At 36.4% G+C, this 8,270-nt stretch overlaps 1 protein-coding gene across 1 annotated transcript in view; it reads left to right on the plus strand.

Annotated features, from left to right (window-relative positions):
• The window catches only part of LOC105451885 (regulating synaptic membrane exocytosis protein 2), a 176,108-nt gene that overhangs the window by 94,133 nt on the left and 73,705 nt on the right, over positions 1-8,270 (plus strand).

Consider the following 8,270-nt stretch of genomic DNA (forward strand, 5'->3'; position numbering starts at 1 on the left):
TTAGGATTAATAGTGAATCGTTTCAATAATCTCCAGTAACTCGTTCATATTATTTTGGTTTTTTTTCTAGCAGGGAAAACATACGCAAATCTGTCAATTTCAATTTTGTATACTTCAATTTTGAACTTCCATATATCTGTCTGTTTTCTGACACCGGAATTTTGACATCGAGAGATCGACATTTTCGCCTTTGCTTCCCGAAAGTGATTTAAACTTTTACACTTGCCTATATGTCAAAACAGACCTAGCTTTCACTTCGTTTGCAAATTAAGCATTCAATATCGAGCTACTTAAACTTTCTGTCTTTACGCACCTTCATCGAATCTGCTAAGCTATGAAGAACAAAAAAAAAATTAATGTAAACGCAACAACTTCTTCAAATTACACAGGAAAAGATTTTACTGCAGATTACAAGCTTAAATTAATTTCTAAAAGTACTTCTTCTTAATAAGAAATGCTCTCAATATATACTTCAATTCCCTCGAGTATCCTTTTTTATTCTTCGAAGTCGCTGTTTCCCTCCAGTTAAGTATGTTTGAACTTACAATCGAAACTTCGTATTGTTAGATGATTCGGTTCTATAGTTTAGTTCTATAGTTTTAGCAAGTTACTTGAATGAAAAACATGGAAAACAAAATTTTGGAAACCAACGAAATAAATCGTTGAAATATTTCTTATTGAGCGGCGTATCTGTATTGCGCAGTTTTCACAATTCGCAAATGTTGGTCATACCGATTTTTATTATGAAAGAAATTATTTGAAATATTCAATATACGAAGTATCTTGAAACAATTTCTATCATACATGCATGCGCATGTACACATACAGGCGTATTTGGAATATTTTTACTAAAGGATTTCCATACCAATATTTCTTGATGCAAAATGAAAATCTTGATATGCATCGATAAATTGTAAAATACGTTGTGGATTTCAAAACAAGATAATATAAAACAAAATAAAGTAAAAACGTAATACGTCTCTGTCGTCCGCTCTACTTTGAGAAAACGATGCAATTACCACCCAATGTTTACATCTCATTAAAGCTCGTTCGCGCCAATAAGTTTGGATTAAATAAACCCGATCTCTTAGAGATTCACTATTCGTCTTTTTCTCGCAATCTTACTAGTGATACGGACGGCGGAAAATTTACTTAGCTAAATTTAGCTGTAAACGACCGGTGTTGAGTTTCCTTTTTTAGCGAACGCGAATATCGATTCGCAACCGACGAAAGATTCCGATATAGAACCGAGCGAGTATTTCTCTCGTATCCATCGGCGCGGCGAAAATGAGGATCGATCTTCTCGTCTGTGATTTCTCCCCTTTTTTCCCATGGCTTACTCGCGATTTTTCCCTTTTTTCCTCCTCCCCCTCCAGCAAAACGACGTGCAACATGTGTTGTAAGTACATGTACGCGCATCGCGAGCAAAAGGTCGAGTGGATCGCAAACAGGGAGAGTTTGCTACTAGAGAAATAATTAATACCACCTTCTATCCCTTCTCCTACTCTCCGTTAAGTGTGCGCATTTACTCCGCGTGCGAGCATCTGCGGTTCTTGCCAAAGTCGAGTTCGGAACTGTTACAATTTCGGAGAGCTTAATTTTCCGCGCTATAGAAGGTTACTCGAAAATGCAGTATGGCAAGCTCGCGATATTAACTAGTTGAGAGGCTTGCGTTTATGATGCAGTATTCAAAATGGCTAATACTACAAAATTGCACAAAATTTAAAATACATTTAAACACACAATTGCATTTGTGATAAATTAAAATTTGTGTTAAATACAATCACTCGCGATAACGTGTTTTCTACTTCCGTTATATTTCCATTTCTATCGCGTTATTGTCGCTTTAAAATTTCTATCTTGAAGAGAAATTTTACTTCTTAAACATTTCAATTTTAATAATCGTTTATTTTCATTATTTAATATATAAAACCAAACATACGCTTGTCTAAATCTGTTAAACGAGTAATATCTCTCTTTTATATCGCGACTCGAAACCTAAATCCTTCAATCGTTGCGGATATAAGTCCAATAACCGCGATCAAAGATTTCTTTGAGCATTTTCTACGTGTGAATAGGGTCGAAGGCCCGACAGCGTAGGCAAGGAAGTGTCATCCCTCGGACAGGTTGTTACGCTCATACGAAGGGGTCGGGAATGTTTGGCGGAAGGGTCGCGCGTTACGTGATGTATCGCCCTTGTCAAAATTGGCTTAACCTTCGTGATCCTTCGCCGTCATCGTCTTTCTTCCAGCCGAGTGAAAAAGTTCGTGAAAAAGATGACGAGCTAAAGTCATCAGTCAGCGTTATAAATCATCTAGATCGCGTAATCGTTATTATTATCTCGTACAGTCAGGTGCCATTGAAAGCCGAAGTCTGTTGTACACATCAATTCTTCATACTCACAAGTCAGTTTTGATACATATTTTTAAAATATTAGTCACTAGATTGATTACCAGAAATCACAATACTGTGCAATAATGTTTCTGTATTAATTTTCTATAAATATAATATATAGAAATTTGGATTAATGATAAACATTCATTTAATTTTAATGTTTCAAAATATAAATCTAATTAAATGAATTATAAGCGATTTTAATTTATTCACAAAACGAAGATTGTAAATACTTGTAAATACTTTCGTTGTAAATACTTTCGTATAATTTCTCCTTCTACTGTTGTAAATATTTATATAATTTCTCTGATTTATGCCTTCTTTTTTACGGCCTTATATTCCAAAAATTATTTTTCGCGAGATGTTATGTCACGCAAGAAATTAATTTGCTTGTTCATCAGACGTGATAAGTTTAAACTTAAAAAATGCACCGAAAAACTGTCCCTTGTAATCTAGCAAATTAATCTGGTACAAAACGTATGTTGATACTCTCCAAAATAAACGGACCGTTTTTACGCTTTCGGAAAATAAGTCGTCGATTATTCACGATCAATATATGTGTACTATCTTAAAGCGACACCATTCGTCGACCTCGATTTCGTGGTACCTTAGCAGATATAGCTAAATCGAGAGACGCGAGAGCTGCAATTAGAATTAAAACAAGTGCGCGGCACTTTTCATTCACTGGCTTATGTCGGCTTACACAGGGCGAGACTTACGTCGCCCTGCAGAAAGTGACGGTTAGAATGGAAGCACACTTGCGCTTTAATGCGACCTTGCTGCACTATACGTCGAAATTTGGTCGTGCTTCGAATGCTTGCATCGGGTGACCGTGCGCCGCACCAACCACGATCTAGGTATCGTCATCTCGGTAAACCGCCGGAAATCAGGGTAAATCGCCTCGGTAATTCTACTGAATATCGCACGGTCTTAACTGGCATACTTTCCGTTGCTGCCGGGCGAATTTCCAACCCACCTCACGCGTCTGGTAAAGTTACCTCGTCTTTCTCTTGCGGTAACTTCAAAAACTTGATTCTACAACAAGAACTCACGTCTCTCTTGTGCGACTTGAACACTTACGTTCTCGGCAAATAATCACCCAAGTTTGTTATCGACGTTGCGCCATTCTGTAACTTCACATGATTTAAAAAAAAAAGTTGATGAATTTTTTAAGAATAAATTTTTACGCAGCTGATTTCTCATCAAAATTTTTGATGCTCTTCGAAAGAATAAAGAATTTTGCTTGACTATTACCTTTGCAAAGACAGAGAGAAAAATACGGAATCTGTCGACCGAACTTAAAATATGCAGACTTTCCACAAAATACTCAAACATTCTAAAAGAAATTAGTTTAAAGTCCTTTTTTTCTTATCTTAATGACTACGTGAGGAATTTGCAAAAAGTTTCTAGAAAGAAAGAGAAGAGATGTAATAACTTACATCATATTTTCTTCCTTTTCTCAACAAAACTTAGAAATGTAATAATAAAAGTTTTAATTCTCGCTTACTTATGGCCCGTCCGACCAATTATTGTTTTCCCTAGCTAGCCGGCCGCGACATAATTTTTTAACCGTGTAACCTTTTAATTTCTATTTACTTACGGAACTGCGATTTAACTTAATTATCGCGTTTCGTTATTCCGTCCTGTGTTCATTCGCCTATAACACGAGTTTTCCTAGTAACTAAAGTACGATAACAATAGCGTGAACGCGCGAGCCTGCGAGTTTATCGTAGTCTCGCGGAATTTTCTTAATTCTAACTTTTATACAATTTACAACGATAAAATTTATATAATTTGTTTACGCAATAAGAAATCTCTAATGCTCAAGTTATACACGTTTTTTAAACGCAGTTCCGTAAGTTTGTTTTTATAAAATGTTTTTAGCCAAAACCGAAACAAAAATTAATATATGAAAGAAAAATTTTTAATGTGTAGGAATTAAGTTTTTCTTTTTGCTATTATCAGTTCTGTTATTACAGTTTAATTGTAATCCCTCTTTGTGTGTGCTTTTTTTTCTTATATCTCAACTGAGAACTTTACATTTTTCTCAATAAGAAAGTAATGCTAAACGTGCAAGTAAAACAGGACTCTATTTTTCTCTCTCTCTCTCTCTCTCTCTCTCTAGACTCTCGACAGAGTGTGTACTAATCGATATCGCCGCGCAGCTCATTCTTATTCAGCGAAACGACCAGGAAAAGCTTTTATTCTGCCGGAGTTCGTGATGGCACTGCGCAATTAAGCGATTCTCCTTCAAAGAGTGGCTATGAGCTGCGATGAAAAGAACGGGAAGAATCTCATAAAGGGATATGATCTTGTAAATTTCCATCTAGCTCCGACTAACCCTCGCACAAAACTGTGAGAGAGAGGGGAGGGGAGGGGAGAGGAAAGAGAGATCCTCTTTTAAAGTCGACATGTGACATTCCATTGCATTTGATCGTAGAATTCGATATGAATGCAATACGGCTTCCTATTGGGAATGAAAAAAGAAATTTTGATAGGAATTCAACGAGAAGCATTTACTTTAAATGTCAGAGTCTAAATAATATTTAATTGCATTCTGATTGCAGTTCATATTCTTTGAAATTGGAAAAGCTCTTTAATTCTAATTCAGTTCTTTCACGTTTATTACTTTTTCGCATTTTTCTAATTCAAAAATTGTAATTTTGTTGCGCCAGTTACATAATTGTTATATATTACTGCTAGTCACAGAAACTTTTTTCTGATTATTATTCACATCCTTGTTAATTTATTCATGATGCCTATATACACTTCAGTTTTAATTTATATTTAAAGAGGAATATATATATGCTTGGAACTCTTAACTTGCGTGTCGAAGACGCGAAAAAAATTCTGTTCTTTCAGACTTAATAGACTTTTTTCGCAAATATGAAAGAAACCTCAGCGTCTTCGAAAAATATATAAAAGACAGCTGCGTTATTACGACTCTGTCTTGACAAATTTTTTCAATTTCATTCTTTCAATACTGAGACTTTATTAACAAAAATCTCAGCTTATTCATAAATTATTTCTGAATAATTACAGATCGAATTTTTTTTAGAAATCTTGGGAAGATTTTGAAATCTGAATTATTGTTAATCTCGTTAAAACTGAAAGAACTTTATATTTTCATATGAGGTGTATAACATAAATATATACATATGCGTCTCGTATCTTAAATTTATGTCTATCTTTTATTCATACTTATTTACACACACACACAAACTCTTGCAAAGAGGATATTACTTCCTAGAAGGATATAATAATTAATACCTTTTTGTAATTATTATAATATTATATAGAGACAAATATTACCAAATATTAACTGTAAAATATTTAGAACATGTTCTCTATACGACTTAAAATACTAATATCAAGTGGTTCAGAAATATCTTTGCGCAAATAGAGAAAAACGGAAGGAAGAAATACTTTTAGAGGGAAACTATCGAAAAAACGCATGTCAAGAAATCTTGCGGATTTGCACGCAACTTTATCTGTTACAAAACGCATCTTTTACTCCAAACGCGAAGATTTTTACGAAACGCAAGATTTGGGAGGAAATCAGATACGCGGGATAGCTCACTCTCGATCTGCACGATCGCGATGTTTGAAAAAAGACTTCGCCAACGGCTGTTGTATTTTTCCATCGAATAAACGTCTCTCACTTTCGTGCGTTCAACGCAAGATTTCGTCAAATCGACGGTTTCGTATTTGAAAGGTCGATTGCTTGCGACCGAAATCGTTTCTTGTCGATACCAGGTGAATTCGCATGATTGAACGCGGTTATAGAGGAAAGAATTATCAATGTAAGATGAAAGAAGGTCTATTTTATCCTTTGAAACACGATGATTCCATCTTTGTAATCGCTATTAATAATAGATTCTTTAAATTCTCAATCAATTTTTTGGCGAAAAATTGGTGAAAAAATAATCTAGTTCTAAAATTATCCAATATTAAAGTAACTATTTTTATGTATATTAAAGCTCTTTTTTAAAGCATTTTTACCAAGCAAAACTTTATTAAGTAACAACAACTTTTTTAGTTAAATTCGAATAGATAAAATTATTGAATACTTATTAATCGAAATTGTATTGTAGAAATCTATTGGGATTTTAACTCGTGATGACGTCACGCGCCCAATATGGCCGCCTCGATAAGGACGTACATCTCACAATTAGTCACAAATATCTCACAAATATCTTTGATACTTAAACGCATCTTCGAAGAATTACTTAATTAATACTAATAAGCACAAAAGGTTGTAGCCTTAGGTTATACGTCACAGCAGTGTCCTTATCGAGGTGGCCATACTGGGCGTGTGACGTCACGAGTTAAAATCCCAATACATCTGTTTTCAATTTAAAAATAATATGGAATCTGCAATACGTTTTCTTCTTGTGCAAGCTGTAATAAAGAAAAGAAATTGAGATTCCCCTTTTATAACTATACGTTCAGTCATGTTCTGAGGCAAAACGACGGTTGCATTAAGTAACATTATAAAAGAGAAATTCAAAATGCGATTACAAATGTCCCGAAAACGATGAGACATGGTAGAGGAGCTTACAAAATGCGAAATAATATAAGGAAATCTTTTAATATCGCTGTCGATTCTTTTATACGTCATACAAAATCGGTAACTAAAAAAGAAACAGGAACACAGATAGCGACGACAATTCCTCATACGTACAGCTACTTTGCTTCCCCCCCCCTTTTTTCATCTCCCTCACAAAACAATTCAATAATCGCCGCGTCGCGATCGCGGAGGTATCTCGGAGGATACGGAAAACGCTTTTGAGGGGACGAGAGAGACTCGTTAAAAGTTGCACGGCTCGTTTGAGATCTATCTCGTTCGCCTCGGCGTTTTCTTCTTCGTTTTTATCTGGTTTTTTTTTCTTTTTCGGGTCTTCAACGCTGCGCATAAAAATGCGAGATAAGCCCGGCGCTGCGGGGCGCACGCTGCCTCAGCCGTCGGCGGAATTGCAAGTTTCAATTTGCGAGAGAAACGGAAGATGCCTCGTACTGCGCGGGGCGGTTACATCAACGTCATGCACGCCACGATATCGTTTGTTTAATGCAGCGCAGCCGCGGGGCTCCCACCAGGCAATAGTTTAATGTAACCGGCTAGCGCAACCAACTTACGAATTTCTATTTATTCTGCGAAACGGCGCGGTAAACTTTCCCGGGGTTAAAAGTAGAACGGGTGGAAACGCGATGCCTACACGTTCCTTCGATTCAAGATACGCTTGAAGATATATATCTCATGTAGTTCTTTGTGTGCGCCAGTCGAAAAAGACGTCCTGAACTTGTAACCGACTTCTTTACAAGAGCAACTTCAAAAGCCGCGCGGTCACGTTTTCTTCATAATGTGGGTTTGAGGAAAAATTCTGTCAAAAAGGTCAGCACAAATCTCCGCGATATAAATAGATCGCGTCCAATATAACTTTTCAACTTTCAATAAATTTTAACGGAGATTTCGTATTCAACATTAATTTCCTACTTTCTAACAAAAAAAGCTTTGAAAGATACAGAGGTGTGTGTGGTGTGTGTGTGCGTGTGTGTGTGTGTGTGTGTGTGTGTGTGTGTGTGTGTGGGTGTGTGGGTATGTGTGTGTGTGTGTGGGTGTGGGTGTGTGTGTGTGTGTGTGTGTGTGGATAGGTGACAATTGGTTGTGAAATGCGGATGGGTGGGTAGGTGTATGTGCGCATACTACTCAGTATGAGGCATTCCCGCCCCTTCGGCGTATCACCTCAAGCAGTTTATTCCTCATACTGATACATCTACTGATTTCATCTTGAGGAATTTCCTGCCAAATCTCTTGAAGAATTCTTTCGAGTTCTGCGAGCGTCGTTGGCTGTCTTGGATAATCTCTCAATCGACGA

Source organism: Wasmannia auropunctata, unplaced genomic scaffold (genome assembly GCF_000956235.1).
Source record: "Wasmannia auropunctata unplaced genomic scaffold, wasmannia.A_1.0 LD336041.1, whole genome shotgun sequence".
NCBI lineage: Eukaryota > Metazoa > Arthropoda > Insecta > Hymenoptera > Formicidae > Wasmannia > Wasmannia auropunctata.